Below are 16,485 nucleotides of genomic sequence, written 5' to 3'. Positions count from 1 at the left end.
ATTGATCAGCAACCTGGGTCGGAGCAGTGTTGCGGAACGAACGTGTTATTTACTTAAATAGCACGAGAATTCTGGATCAATCTGAAAAATCTATATCCCTTCTACACACTACTCCTTTCCCCTACCGGGTGAGTCACGCCTACCCCGAAATGCTTAATGGTGTAATATAGGGATCTGAGTGTGTCACATGCCCTTAAATTCATTCTTGGTGGTTTAAAATTTATATATTCACAATATTGGAGTTTCAAATTAAAATAATTATTAAAAATAACAGGACTATTCCGCTATTAATTATTCTAAAATTTCATATTAAAAGCCTTGCCTGATAATTTTAGATGTAAATATAAAGCTAAATGAGAACTGCAAAGCTTAACATTGAACAATTTCAAAAATGGAATCATTTTACAGCAATATCACAGGCATCGTAGAGAGTATACCTAAGTACAACATGACCTAATACCTCAGTTTCAGGTCAGCCCTAAAGATGTGAACTATAATGTTCACGAAACGTCGGCAAACAATTCGTAGTTTTTTTTTTACACGTGTGAAACCCGAAATATCTCTTTTTGTTAAAATGAATCGTCCTGAAAGCATAAAATCTATTACTTGTTTTTAAAAGTTTAAGAGTGAATAATAATTCTGAAAAAATATTTAAAATTGAAAAATTAGGTTTAAGGGCATGTGATACTTAGAAAATTATCGATTTTACCAGTTTTCGGTCCCGACGGCTTTTTTTCTTTAATAATCAATATTTTGTCTTAAAAATTTGGGACATGATAGCGACCATGCTAACGGACGTCCCCACACACTTTTTTTTTGGTTTAATTCAAAAAAGTTTTAATTTACCAAAATCTGATTTATTTGCATAGCGCTTAGGAATTAGTATCGATTTTACCTGTTTTAGGTTCCGACGGCTTTTTTTCTAGAATAATCAATATTTTGTCTTCAAAATTTGGGAAATGATAGCGAACATGATCACAGAGTCCCCGCACACTTAATTTGTGTTTTTTTTTCAAAAAATTTTTTGATATTTCTAACAACGTGTGTATATTTGGAGGCTATGTATGTTACTATTCTCCTGTGCGTTACTTTCAAACTACACAATATTTTCGGCCGAAAACTTTGGGCTTGCAAATAAACATAGTAACTAATCTCCCGGAACTAACCTTGTTTGCAGGCAGTCAAAAAAATTTATTTCATAAATAATTTCCCAGTGGCGAAAAATTGAACATTAGTTTCAAAGTTTCATCAGATCTGGTCTATGATTACACCATAATTATTATAGAGTGATTATCGACAGAATAGGTACGATAGAGACCTACATTATCGGAATGACAGAGAGCTAAAAATCATCCAAACCACAAAATAATACACATGAATAAAATTTGTTAATTAGCACAATAACATTTTTTTTGTTATTATCCCTGAAAAAAGAGTCCAGGAACGTCCGTTATGATATTTTATAGCAACTCCGAATTCAGTTTTTGAAAATTTTCATTTTTGTGGATAAAAGCCGTCGGAACTGTACCTGATTGACCACACGACGAAGTATCACATGCCCTTAATCGTTATGAAAAATCGGAACGGCCGCGGCGTGATTAGTACCTAATACACTAACGCATTTCCTTACAACAACACCCCATGGCTAACTTACATTATAGAAATTTTTGGCAAACATATCTCTGCAAATCGTCGACGCTTGACAACTCAGGGCAGATTGACAAATATCTGGGCCCTGCTTCACTAGTGATTATTTGCTTCAGACATTTTCTTAATAGATAGGTTAAACATTAGGGTTACCAGAAAAAAAACACTTTTAGTTTTCTTAGTAGCGAAAGGCAATTAATGGTAGTTTATACGATTGTAGAAGGCAGATTTAAAAAAAATTTTAAATAGATTTAGTGATGGTGCATCGTCTTTGAACGTAGTTATTGCAAAAGTTGAAAATTTCGGTAAGTGAAGAGTCGATCGTAAAAGTGCGACTTCAGCTCTTTTCATTCATATGACTCTTTAACAGGATTAGTTAGGCCTTTCTGTCAAAGAAAAATACACCTATAGACGTTTGCCACAAAAGGTTCTAGGCTTTATGGTGCCACGACCCACTGTGATCAACTTTTACGGTAGGGCTGATGAGCGCTCCGCCCCGACAATTAAATAGCGTTTAATTATACTTTCTCTTAATCTGCTTTTTCAAAAAATATAATCTTCAACCTTTAAGGAAAATATTCTCAAAATTTCAGTATCAGATATATATTATTGGGTCTGTTATTAGTCGTTGCAAACAGTGGAAAACAGTGAAAATGGCACTTTTTAGGCAACGGTAAATAATATTTATTATGAATTTTTCATTTAAAAAATGCTTTCATATGGATTCTGAAAACCTCAAGACAATGTGCCACCTCCAAATATTGTTTAAAATTTTTTTTACAAAAATCTATCTTCTACAATACCATAACAAGCGTTATTTACCGTTTGCTCCTAAGAAAACCAAAAGTGTTTTTTTCCGGTCAGCCTATTAAACATTTCATCACTATCAATGATTAAATTGATTTTTTATAAAATACATTTTTTTAAAGGAACTGATAATATTCTGGTAGGAACATCATGACCTGATTTGATATATTAGTAACTCAGTATAATGAATTTGAGTGTATTTAGATGTAATATTTTATAAATTGTACTCATTGAATTAAATCTTAATACCTTAGTACATACATTTCATGAGAAGGAATTCCTAATCTTTAAATCCCATGGTAAATGCATGAATTGAAAATAGAAAGAGTTGCCTTTTATTTACAGTTTTGTGAAACATAACCATTCGGCTCGATCGGAAAATGGCAGAAACACTCGACGAGCATTCTCAAACAAAACTATATGGAAAATCAAGAATAATGATTTCATAGTTTGCTATGCGTCACAGCTTTCTGTCAACTTCATATTGACAATATCAATTTCTAAAATACGTTTACGAGATTATGATATTCTCTATTTTTCTTATTCAAATAATTTTTTGAAAACTCAGCAAAAAATATCGTTTTTTCATAGCATAAATCCTTGAAATGGAGATTCATAATATTTCGTATATAGAATATTAGATTGTCTTCTACATTCTAACTCATTTTTTTCATTTATTTTAATAAAAGGTCTCTCAGTGTGCGATCGAACTTTAATTAGCGTATTATTTCTTGAGTTGTTTCATCAATTTAAATTTAATCCTGACAATATTCTAATTCTAATACTTCAAAACTAAATAAAGAATTTCCAATCACCTCTCTAACCAAATATACATAAGCTTCACCGAGAATTTTTTCTTTTTTAGCAATTTATCATCTACTTTTGAATACTTATATATAATATACTTTTGAATAGAGTGGAGTGAAAATGCTCAAATTAATCAAATCGTTTCAGCTGAGCCAACAAAATATGTGGGTTGACCTATAAAAAACGGAAAAAAGAAAACTAAGTTTCAACATATATCGAAAAATTACAGCTATTCGTATCAAAATTTCGGCATACGAAGCCACGGCCAAAAAAAATGTACATTGGTTTATATCTCCTGTTCTCTTTTCTGATTTGAAAACTTGCAAATATTTTCCTATTGGTGCAACAATTGTGGGGAATTTTGTAAATGTTCAGTTTTTGTTTAATTTACGATTTTTCTAAAGCGTACAAAAAAAATGTTCTTTCAAGTAGCTAAATCATCACATTTTCCAAAATGTTTACATGTGATTTAATCAATGAAAACGCGGTTCTCCCACATTTTCAAAAAATTGTGCATAATGCAAAACATTTTTTCATATTATTATTTCTTATTATTGTTCATTATTAAACGCGGTACGCATAGTAAAAAGAAAGTGTTAATGAAGCACCAATAACAGGGTACTATATACCTGTACAAAAATTACCCTTGCGGTGTGAATGCTGCACCGTAATGTAGAGTACAGATTCCCAATCACTTGGGGTACGAAGTGTCCATCACTTGGGGTACGAAGTACCTAGGGGCCATCCATATACCACGTGGACAATTCTTTACCACTTTTTGACCCCCCCCCCTCGTGGAAAGCCGTAGAATTTGGACAAATAACCTCCACCCCCCGTACTTTGTCCAGGTGGACGTATTTTATGAAAATATAGATATTATTAGTCTTCAAAATGTCCGGGAGCTCGCGACAATTCCATGGACGTCATTTGAGTACTCACTAAAATTTCAGATTCTTTTGTTTTCATATGTCAACAGTTTGAAACTCGTTGACTGGCTAACAGCTGTTAGTCCATTTTGCAACAATTTATCTTTAAACTGGTCGGAGATTCGAGTGAAAAAAGGTCATTTGAGTACTCTTCAAACCCACGGGTAACGATTGTTTTGTTGCTAAAAACTAACAATAAGTTTGATTAGCAGCTCCTTAGTGGTGCCAAAGTTAAATAGCAGGCTATGAAACATGTCAAAAATTCGAGTGAAAAAACATAATTCTAATACTCTTGAAACCCATTGGGGATGATTTTTTAGGTGCAAACAACTACCAAGAAGTTTCACTGGAAGTTCCTGAGTGGTGCCAAAGTTGACTGGCAGGCTGTCAAACATGCCAAAAATTCAAGTCAAGAAACGTGATTTTAGTACTCTTGAAACCCATTGTTGCGAGCTGTGAATTTACGCAACAAGTGAGATTTTCGTAGTTTCCTTTTATATATACATATTCGTTTTATAAAAGTATCTTATAGATGAAAATTTTAGTTAATAAAAAGGACCATTCGGTTGCTGTTTAAAATGTCAGTCAACTTTGGCACTACTCAGGAGCTGCGAGTGAAATTCTTTGTTGGTTGTTTGCAACAAAACAATCATCCTAAATGGGTTTGAAAAGTACTAAAATGACGTTTTTTCTCTCGAATTTTGGACATGTATGGCAGTTTCCCAGTTAACTTTGGCACCACTCAGGAGCTGCCAGTCAAACTTATTGTTAGTTTTTCGCATCCAAACAATCATTCCCCGTGGGTTTCAAGAGTACTAAAATGACGTTTTTCACTCGAATGTTTGACATGTTTAACAGTCTGCCAGTTAACTTTGGCACCAGTCAGGAGCTGCCAGTCAAACTTATTGTTAGTTTTTAGCATCCAAACAATCATTCCCCGTGGGTTTCAAGAGTACTAAAATGACGTTTTTCACTCGAATTTTTGACGAGTTTAACGATAAATTGTCACAAAATACACCAACAGTTGTTAGTCAGTCAACGAATTTCGAACTGTTGACTTTGAAAACAAAAGAATTTGAAATTTTAGTGAATACTAAAATGATGTCCATAGAATTATCACAAGCTCCCGGACTGCAAGAAATTCAAAAGGAGCGATGAATTTGCTGAAAAAATTCGGATTAGCTTAGGAACGTGAGCTTAAACAGGATTTGAATTTCAAAGAAAAAGTCGTGAAAAAAATGGAAATAAAAATAAAAATTATATTGTGCGCTGGCACAATATAAAAGTTGGATTATACCTAGAGTATATACCTTGTCTCATTTCAGTATATTTTCCACAGATTTAGGGAAATGTGTGTACACGTGGATTCTAGCTCGACCCCCCCCCCCCCCGGTCCCCCTCGTGAACAAGCGCGGAATTTTTCCATACCCTCCACCCTAAAGTGTCCACGTGATATATGCATGGCCCACTACTATTTTGGGTACGACGTGTCCGCTTCTTGGGGTACGAAATGACAAACTTCATTATCGACGCATAATCTACGCGTTCGTAACTTCTTAAATACTTCTTAAATACTTTTCAAGATTTGAAATAGCCATGTATAAATGTACTGTTTATTATTTTGACAGCTTTGCTTATTGTATGTCATGGTCATTGAAGTTTAACAGGTGCGTTGTTCGCACTTTGTAAAATTGAGCCATTAGGTATTTCAGATTAGGTGGGGATATCTAGTGTTGCATAACGGTACGAGATGCTCGGTTCTCTTGCTCATCTCAGTCGTTCGAGAAGTATTCTCAAACACTGAAAATATATCATTCTCTCTTTTGTTTGTATCGTCTCATCTCATTTCATTTCATCTCGTTCCTCGTCCGAGCTACCAGTGGAGACGCCATTGACGTAAATATAAGGTTATCAAATAAAAAAATAGTTGAATATGACTTTGTAATCCATGAATATTGTTCCAACTGAAATTTAAACTATACATTATAATTTTGCTTCAATAATAAATTATTTCCAATATGAAAGTACACAAATTTGAGGACTTTTTCTGGTTTATAAAGTCACCAGTAAAAAATCTTTATTTGAACGTTCAGAGATCCAAGCATATGTAAAACGGTCACTTTTAAGTTTATTTTTGCAAAAAGAAAATTAATTTTTAATAAAAGTTTCTTTCAAATATTTTAAAATATCCAAAAATATTTGAAATTCCGAGTAAAATTTCTTCAAACATTTTTTAATTCTGTAACTATGTTGAAAATTCCTTATGATCTTTAAAATAACATAAAACGCTACAGGTCCCACAAAATCCTTCTAAATGTTATGAAATTCTTCAGAACTGTATGCAATTTTTTAAAATAATACACTGTAAAAAAAGATTTGTGTAAAATTACAAAGTTTCGAAATTTACATATTGTATCATTGTAAATATCACACACTTCACTGTGTGATTTTACAAAAGTATGTGAAATTAAATCCTCTAGCGATGTAAATAAAAGGACCCTCGAACAGCAGTGTAATATTACAAACTCGATAAAAATAAAATTACACATTTCCTCGTACGCACTTTACATTCAGAAGGGAAAATTCAGTCGCAGCGTGTAAAAATACCATGCGACGGTAAAATCACTTTCCTGTGATTGAAAATTACATCGAGATTTTTAATTTTACCAAACATTTTTTATTTTACTATTGCCGAAACTGTAAAACTTTTGATTTATAATTAATTTAAAATTTATAATAATTAAATAATATGTGAATACGAAAGACTCTCTCGTGTTCGTTGTTTATCGATGCCTTCATCCTTCAATTTTGGAGCATTTTTATTTTTAATGCGAGGAAATTGACAGCTATTTTCAACTTTTTTGACAGCTTTTACACAAGAAAAGACCGAATTGGAGCTATTCCTATTTTGCCTTTTACATTTTCTGCTATTGGAATGGAAAAAGTGCGGTCATTCAAAACGAATACTTAATTTTTTTGTTACGGAATATTTAATCATAAAAAAATACCAATAGTATCTTATGTGTTTTAGGTAAGTGGTAACGTGTCCGGCTTGTGTTCGAAACCTGTCGCCCTGATCAATGTTATTATATTTTATTCTTTCACATAATCAATTTTACATTTTCGCGTGTAAAATTATCGGCAGAATTGGAATATCACAGCAGATTCGTATTATTACTCCGATGCACGAGGGTCCTTTTATTTACATCCACCAGAGATGGAAAATTAAATAGATTTTTTTTACAGTGTAGCTCAAAATTATTAAAATCATTAGCAATTCTTTGACATTTATTAATTCGCTTAGAAATTCCTTATAACTTTTTAAACAACCTAAATTCAAACCTTAAATATCTTGAAATCTCTTTAAAAATCTCTAAAATTCCTTAAAAATCCCTTTTAAACATTTTGATTTATATTGAAACTATTTCAAAGAAATAATAAGAATATATCTCAAAAGATTAAAAAAATCTTCATCTAATCCGATTCTTAAATACGGAAATTGTTTTTATTATTCTCGTAATTTTATTATTCATGTGAAACGAGTTTTTAAATATGCCGCTTAAAAATCAGTACACATTATTATAATAAATATTATTAAAAAAGGGTGTACATAAGACTTTTTTGGCCCCAGGAATCTAGAATTAAAGAATAATTTTCTTTATGCATCAGATTTGAGATATAACCACAAACTACAAATACCATACGAAAATAAACTAACGAGATAAAAAAAGGATTATACTATTGAAAATCATATTTAGGAACCTTCATTATTAATAAAAGAAGTATTTAATTTAATAGATATACACATTTTACTCTGAATGCTATGTTTTTTGTGCCTCATATGTCTACTTTCAAATTTGATGACACTACTAATGACATTTGTTTTTTTACGAATGTTAGGTTTGACACCGACAAGGCAGTTGATCGAAAGATACGATCTTTCGAGAAGCTCACTTATATTAGACGAGTTGAGATGAGATTTCATAAAAAAAAGATGAGAGATTTTCTCGTTATTGCTCATTTCTCGGATTTGTCGCTCGAATGCAACACTAGGGATATCCAAGATGCTTGCACGCTGAGGGGCAAACAATAATACTAAATACATGGGACTAAACTTTATTTTTATAATAGCTTGGAAATTAATTGTTTTTTACGATAAGTACACTCAGCCTATTAAAATATTTAGTAATTATTTAATTAAATAATAAAATTGATGTTTTTTGTAACTGTGAAAAATATTTTTTTCTCAAGTTATAAACTAAATTAAGTTTTATTCTCTAAAATTTGCATTATTTCTTGGCCCTCATTGTACGGACATCTTGCCAGCTGACGTCATAACTTGAAATACCTAATATTAGAAATCTTAGCGCATATATAACTGGAGGAAACCAGGCAAAGGCACAATTATTGGCAAAATAAAAGAAACAGACTATGAGTTAGCGGGATAAGTTATCTCTCTCGCGCAGCGATCAGATTGACTGTTTACCGCTCGCCTCTAAATGGAGGTTAAATAGTTTACATGTATGCGCAAGTAAAGAGCTATGTATTTATAAAGCAAAATTGAAAAGACCAATCATGTTGCTGTGCGAGAGAGATAGCTTGTCCCCCAGCCCCAGTCAGTGGTGGCAGAATGCGGATATCTCTGGCATGCGCAGAAGTTACGCCTCTGTATTTTTAGGTTATATAAGGCCATGTGTCAATTTAAAATTACACAAGAATCACTACTGCGAATGCTCGAGATATCCGCGTTCGCTCACAATATAACTTTTTATCTTGAATAATTCGTACCTTAATAAGAATACATATTGGATCATAGGCATGTTAAGATTACTAGAAAAGCAGAGCATATGGATGCTAAATTCCCCGAGCATGAAGTCGTTCGATATTTTAGATGAAAAGGTCTTTCTATATGCATAATAATAGCATCCTCAGATTTGGCTGAATTAAAAAAAAACATTAGGAAAATGTGCAAATTCAATTTGATCAAAATAAAAACTATTTGATCAAATTTTCTATCACTGGACATTAATCAAGAAAGTTTAAAATATTTTTATAAGCATTACTTTATTGTTAAAGTTAAATATTATGATACCATTTTAACATTATTATTATTTATAATAACAAGTTTAACTTCATTAATTAAAAATATATACTTATTTAAATTAGAATTAAAAATACGAGAACTGAATCCACAATTATTTAAGGGCTATAAAACTATACAATTTGAATAATAATTTATTTTTTGTCAATATGTAAATTGTTATTTAATTCTCGTACTATTTGTTGCATAATTATTTACATGAAAATATCAGAACCTCGATTTGAACTTCTCGCCAACAAAATACGCAAATTTATATTTATAACTCGAGCATTTAACCTTTTTTTGAGAATAAACCCTGGTAATTTCAATCATGCTCATACCTCAAAGCCTCGTTTCACAAAGTGTAATCCGCATACCTTCAACTTTTCTAAGACCATGACATGCTTGACAACAGCCGTCACAATTTCAAAACAGCAACATCTGTCCTTTCGTACCTCACCTTCTGGTTATTTCGTACCCTACATACTCGATATGTTGTACCCCAAGTTCGAGAGATATCTGAATCCCTACCGAAGTACAGTGAACACCGTTATAATTTTACCTGCAACAAAATATACCATCAAGTTTTTACTGTGCGTATAAAAAATCGCCTTAGTAATTGATAAAGTGATATTAAATTTTTGCAATCTTTAGAAATTTGAATATTTCAATAAAGAAAGGGAACAGAAGATATTAACGGATTTAAAAAAGATTGTTGACTTTGGTTCGGTGTAAAGCCACAAATGTATCATTCAGCTGAAACGATTTTATTACTTTGAACATTTTGACCCGGCCCACTGGTGAATTCTCAATCATTAAAACTTCACAATGTTACCGATATTTCCGTAAAAACAGCCAGATTTTTTTGTTTTAAAAATATATAGTCTCATTGTTAATAAAATTTTCGAAGAAAATAACAGAATTTTTAGAATAAACATTTTCTCAAATAAAATCTATGAATTCAGTATTTAATAAGTAAATTTGGAGTTACAATATAGTTAACTCCAAATTTTATGTTTTTCAGTCACTTTATTTTGTAGTAAAAATTTTGTGATGGGATAAAACATTGAACGAATATGGTGAAGAGAATAAAATATAGCATAATTAGCTGAGGGACCTGGTTTCCAGAATCTAGGCTTGGAATTTTGGACTCTATCCAAATTTTACCACCAACCTGCGGCCGGAAATCATTGTACCCTTCTCTAACGTTGAATGAGACAGAAACACACATTTCTCTAGGGTGCATTCTGGCAAAGATTTGAATGCATGCGAACCTTAGGAATTTATTTCCACAGAGGTGTGTGATATCTTTCATTTTCAATATTTGCGAAGGAAGTTCTCTGGCATTTCTAAACTCACAGCGCATGCTACAATTTGGATTTATTTGGCTCTTAAATGAAAAATTACAAGTTTCATTTTGTGAAATTGAAACGAATGCAGCTTAGGTAAAACCAGAGAAAATCTGCTCTCAGCTGAAATATTTTTTTTTTTAAAAACGTCATGCATGAGAAAGATTTTCGTTGTTTCGACAATACAATATTACAGCTTAAAATTAATTTAAAGAAAATGGTTGTTTTTTTCTTTTCTCTAGAAAGTGATTTTTGTTTAGGTCTCAACAAAATTTTAGCTAATAAAAAAAAAAATTTTCTTTGAAGATGTAATATTTGGCTTCAAGCTCTAAACATATAGATACACATTTGAAGGATTGAAGTACAGAACTAGATAACGAACAAAATCGGAATTTTTAGGAAGAGCAAAGTAGCATTCTGTAAATCGAAATGAACATTTAAAGATAAATCAAAAGTATAATCCCGAGTTGCAAATTTTCAATTTCAAAGCTTCCGAGGTATTGAGTTACTAAATTTGAAGGAAATAAGGTGGATTAGAAAAAGTTAACTAAGTTGGAGTAAATCATAAGATAATTTGTAGCCTCAAATTTCGTGGATTCTGAAAATCTGATTTTCAATTATTAATCTTTTTCGCAGAAAATTGCCGATCCCCCATTCTACACCGAAATCAGTGTTCAAGTGAGCCACGCAGGTTCATTCGGAGAATCTAGGGGAAAAGGATCCTTTATACACTGTTTTTTCTTGTCCAGAGCAACGTGAAGTTTCGTCTACAAACTGTCAGTCACCTGTCAAGATGATTTTATCGGGCGTTATTTAAGTGAAACAGATGTTGGTAAGCAGGTAAGTTATAATAATAATAATGACCTAACTCTTAATTTCCTACCATTTACCAGTAATTCAGTTATATTCAATATTTTTAGTGTCTTGGATTAAAAATTGTACTTGGCGTGATATAATATCCAAATCTTAGGTTAGTCAAAACCTACATGACATTCAAACCACCAAAGCCGGGATGTAAAAACTAAGTCGTGACCGTTTGCATCTTAATTGATGCCTGTTCGTTCGAAAAAATTTCCTATAGATTTTCTGTATTAAAAAAAGTGAAGCTGGCTGGTGTGTGAAGTGAAAATACCTAGAGTTCCTCTAGGAAGAGTTGTGTCACGTTACCCTCGCCACTAGCCACCGCCAAACCGGAATCAGAAATACGTAACGAAGCGCGAAACATTTGAAGTATTCTTAAGAAGAGGTTATATATCATGATATATTTTCGTGTAACGTTTGTTTTGAAAATAAGCTTTTTAAATTCAGAATATTAAGAATATAAAGAAAACTTGCTCTTCTAGCTCAGCGAAGCTATGTTTGATACTTTCCAGGAAATGGAACAAATATTCAGTTCATTGCACCCGGTTGTACAAAATTACTTTTTCGTCTAAGAATTTGTAACACAGCTAAATCAAAGGGAAAAGACATTGAAAACAAATATGCTAGCAAAATCATGGCTATGCACATAATTTACCAATAAGAATGTAGGTTCTTAGAGTTCTAAACTTGAAAAAAAAACTATCTTCTTTTTTTAACTGTAATTTGTCTTCCATTATTACTTTTATAGTATAATGTATAAATTTGAAATATGATTTCAAATGAACGTTCAACTGCACCATCAATTCTCTGTGATATTTATTGAATAATTAAAAAAATGTGGATTGAAATATAATTCCAACAAATCAGCAGTGAAAACTCTTCTACTTTATTCATGTGATTTACATTTTAGTTGTATCATAAATCCTCTCTTATTTTTTATCCATTGTTCTGAAATAAAGACCGAATAAAAACATGTTTAGGACTATGTTATCTTTATTTTCGTCTTCTCTATGATTGAATAAAATTTATTTTTATTGGAAGTAATTTAATCAAAAGGTGTTGAAAAAAAGTCCGTAACCTCAGAAATGAATCAGTGCCTGAACATTAAATTTGACTTGAAAGTCGCGCCAATTTCAAAACATCCGATTCCGCTTTTGCGGCACCAATCAGAAGCGGAGTAATTGGTGACACAACTCTCCCTAGAGGAACTCTAAAAACACCTAATTGTATATGCAGACGGTCATTACTTTTTCTACATATCCCGGCTTTAGCTTAAATATCGACGGCCATGACTAACCTACTATTTGAAAGTTGCATTAGGAAGTTATCGTTTTATTCTAAGTGACTAGCACACACTGTTAAATGAAAGAAAGTTGAAAATTAGGCAAATATAATTTTAATTAGTTTCCTCATTAAAAATTATTAAGTCTAATATCGCAATGCAAATAGTTGCTTTGACAGGTGTTCAGGTGACTGACAACGCGGTTCAGCACTCCACAACCCTCGGCATTGAGCCAAAATTCAGTCTCCATATGATACTTTCCCCTAGATGCCCAGATGTGCACCTACGTTCAGAGGAATATATTTGAGACATGAAAATTGTTTTAAATGCTCATTTGGAGACCAATGAAATTTAAGCTACAAAAAATTTAACACCAGCGTTTTCCTGTATTATCACTATACTTAAAATGAGATTTCGAACAAATCCTTTTCACACAATATGTGTTTGATTTTGAAGACTTATTTGATGAAAAAGCCCATTTTCCGGAAAAATTTTGATCTCGTATAGTTCTATACTGTGAACTTTAAATTTTAATTTCGTTTTACCTTTTCTAAGCATATAATTCTTCTGAAATTATAGATTAAAATAAAATATTAAATTTGTTTTTATCTTATCTTGATAAATGCAAAAAATATAAAATGTAAAAAGTACATTTTTCAATTTATAATTAAAGAAAAATGGTAAATTTTAGACTTTTTTGGAAACTGTCCAAGGTCTAGAGTTGGATAAAGTTCTTCTTAAGATTAAGGTCACATGCATAAGAGATATTTCTGTTCGATGGTTACAGTTTCGAGCTTAAACAGAATGATTTTCCACGTTTTGATGATAAAAATTCGATACCTTTTAATGCTTTCGCACATTTTAGTTTGGAAGAAAAATAAGATATTTTGTATAGACTAAGATTAATGTTAAACAACAATTCTCTTCTCAAATTCATTGATTCACTAAGCAAAAATATTTATTGTTAGTATTTTGATCCATTTCCATTTTTCATATTTGAAAATAATAATGATTAATAATGGGATATTTTTTATCTGTTTATTAGAAATTTCGTTAAACTATCCTAGAAGCGTCTGAAACGTCAACTCCAGAATATGCTGTTATCTTTTAAACAATTCTCGATATTTCGGAATTAGGAATTAGTTTGTATATCCCTAATAATTACGACAGCAATGAGGCAATAAATCACACCTAATAAATATTAGATAATATAGACACTAATAGAAAATATTTACATACTACAAAAGAAGAAAAAAGAGACACGAAGATTGAAGTAGGGGAGAGTGGTACATATTGGATAATTAAACGTTTGAACGAACGTACCTTATGTATAATACTTTAGAGTCAAAGGTCAAATTCGTCCGATTTTCCTCCTCGTATTACTTAAATGCCATTATATAAAATCTAAAACAAAAAATGCGATTTAAATATAGCAAATATCGACACTGGAATTCATATACAAAAATTCGGTAATTTTTCTGTCTTGACGCTTGATTCTAAAATTGTTTATTGGTTAAAATTTTGTATCTTAAAAAAAAATTTATTTTAAAAGCAGGTATACTTTTATAAAAAAATTCATTTGATAAAAACAAGATAATTGAAAGATGTACTTTTTTTCTCATATATGTTGCTAGTACTAGGTTAGTCCATTTTTCTAAAAGCAAAAATAAAGATTAAAAGTAAGAAAATTGTTACAATGCTTTTTGTTTAAATTGATGAGATACGTCTATTTAATAACTGTTTTTAAATTTGATTTTTTTTCAGAAAAAATGTATACAGATAGTAAAAGAAGATTACCATCGTAGGAAAAATACCTGCCCAGATATTTAAGGGTGTTTTTACAGTTAGGCAAAAATGTCTGCAAAATACTTTTCTGAGTGGAACCACCCTTCTATAGATGCACTGCCTTCTTATATTTGTTTAAAGATAAAAATTAATTTCCTGTATAAAAAAGACACTTTTACTCAGAATGAGTATTCTGCAATCCTTATAGGTTCAATACTTTTACAAGCCGATATGAACCACTTTCGCCTATAACTTAGGGTCCAGTCAGAAACTACGTTACGCCCATTTTCTTTTGCTTAAATAAAAATTAGAATCTAATTTCCGCGAAGTTAAAAATAATATGACGATATAAAAACCAGGAAAACGCGTAAAGTAGTATATGAACGACCCTTTATTACAACTTTCAGCCTATAGTAGTAATAATACTAATAGTATTAGGCTTGTTCCGACGTTCCTCATAAAGTCAAACGGAGAAAAAATCGTAAAACAGATACTAGAGCCTACAATGTCATACTAAATCAATTATATTAAAAAATTATTATAAGTAAATAGGACCCCACCAAGGTACCTTCTATAAGATAAATGTTTTATAAAGTATGGAATTTTCTGTAAATTTAGGCTTAATGTTTACAAACAGTCACAATGTGGATTTTTTTTGGGTTAAACATATTATAAATGTTATATTTGATTTTTTTTTCTCAAAAATTTTACCTTTTCTTATATGATTTGTGTCCAGTTAATAAAACATTTTTTGCGTTTTTTAATTTTTTGCTATAAAAAAAATTATAAACGGTATTAATAAAATGATAGATGTCTTTGATCAATCATAAATTGTCGAAAAATTTATTGGGTAAATTTGCAAAAATATTTTAAAACAGTCTTTTAGGTATGTCTTTAGCATGTACTCTTCCGATCTCGTTTCTTTGCATCTGTGGTATTTATTTTTTTTCAGGTTTATGTTGTAGACACTTAGGTATGCATTTAAACCAGAAAGTCGTGTTTTGAAATTAGTGAATATATTCAGAAAAACAACAATTTTTAATGTTGTTTAATGTAATAAAAAATAATTTTTGGAAAGAAGAAATTGCATCTTTTACTGAGAAAAAAATGACTAAAGATAATTTTTTATCACAGATTAAAATTAAGGCTTTCTTGATTATGATTTCATCAGATATTTCAAACTTATTAACAGTCAAATAAACTCTCAAAGTTGTTTGATTCAGATGTTACATCAAGATTAAATCTCCATTTTTGAAAGATAAAATCAATTTTCAGAAATATTAAAGATAAAAATGTAAATGGTGTTAATAATTACTTAATAATGCTTTTTAAGTCATATTGGCATATCATACAAATATTCGCTATTAGTAGTTCTCTGCTAAAATTTCCATTAAGAGGATGCTTGAAAGGCCTCAAAATATGTTAGATCATGGTACTATTAAAAAGGACGGATACATAATAAAGAAGTAAGAGAGGTGATTCAGACGTCTGATTCTTTTTTCAATTTGTTATATATCTGTATTGAATAAGCCGTTTGGCAATATTATTTGAGAACATATTTATCTTATTTTAACTCTTATTCTGCAATTCTTTTTTAGAAGTTCATTTTCTTGAGTATTTGTTAAAAAAACAGTTTTAAATGAACATGATTCATTTTAAACCTTTTAGCGCAAGTTTGTTGCACATCTTTTCTTAAGTTTATGTTGATTTAAAAAATGTAATTTAAAAGACTTATTTTCACTTTATTTGTTGGGACAGAAACTCAGTAAACAAACAGTTAAAATATTTGATTCGAAATAGCCTTTTGGTATGTAAGGATAATGTGTGATTTTGTCAGTGAAAAACTACATCGTATAATTTTTGGCGTTTACATAATTTATTAAATATATTTGATACTGAAATTTTAGAAAATATTTCTCTTCTAACAACATTTTCGCACTC

The 16,485-nt window shown here is 30.9% G+C and overlaps 1 protein-coding gene across 1 annotated transcript in view; it reads right to left on the bottom strand.

Moving 5' to 3' along the window:
• LOC117181205 (potassium voltage-gated channel protein Shaw) overlaps window positions 1-16,485 on the bottom strand; it is a 139,165-nt gene that overhangs the window by 21,417 nt on the left and 101,263 nt on the right. The window lies entirely within an intron of this gene.

Source organism: Belonocnema kinseyi, chromosome 10, assembly GCF_010883055.1.
Source record: "Belonocnema kinseyi isolate 2016_QV_RU_SX_M_011 chromosome 10, B_treatae_v1, whole genome shotgun sequence".
NCBI lineage: Eukaryota > Metazoa > Arthropoda > Insecta > Hymenoptera > Cynipidae > Belonocnema > Belonocnema kinseyi.
This window is presented reverse-complemented; position numbering and strand designations above follow the sequence as displayed.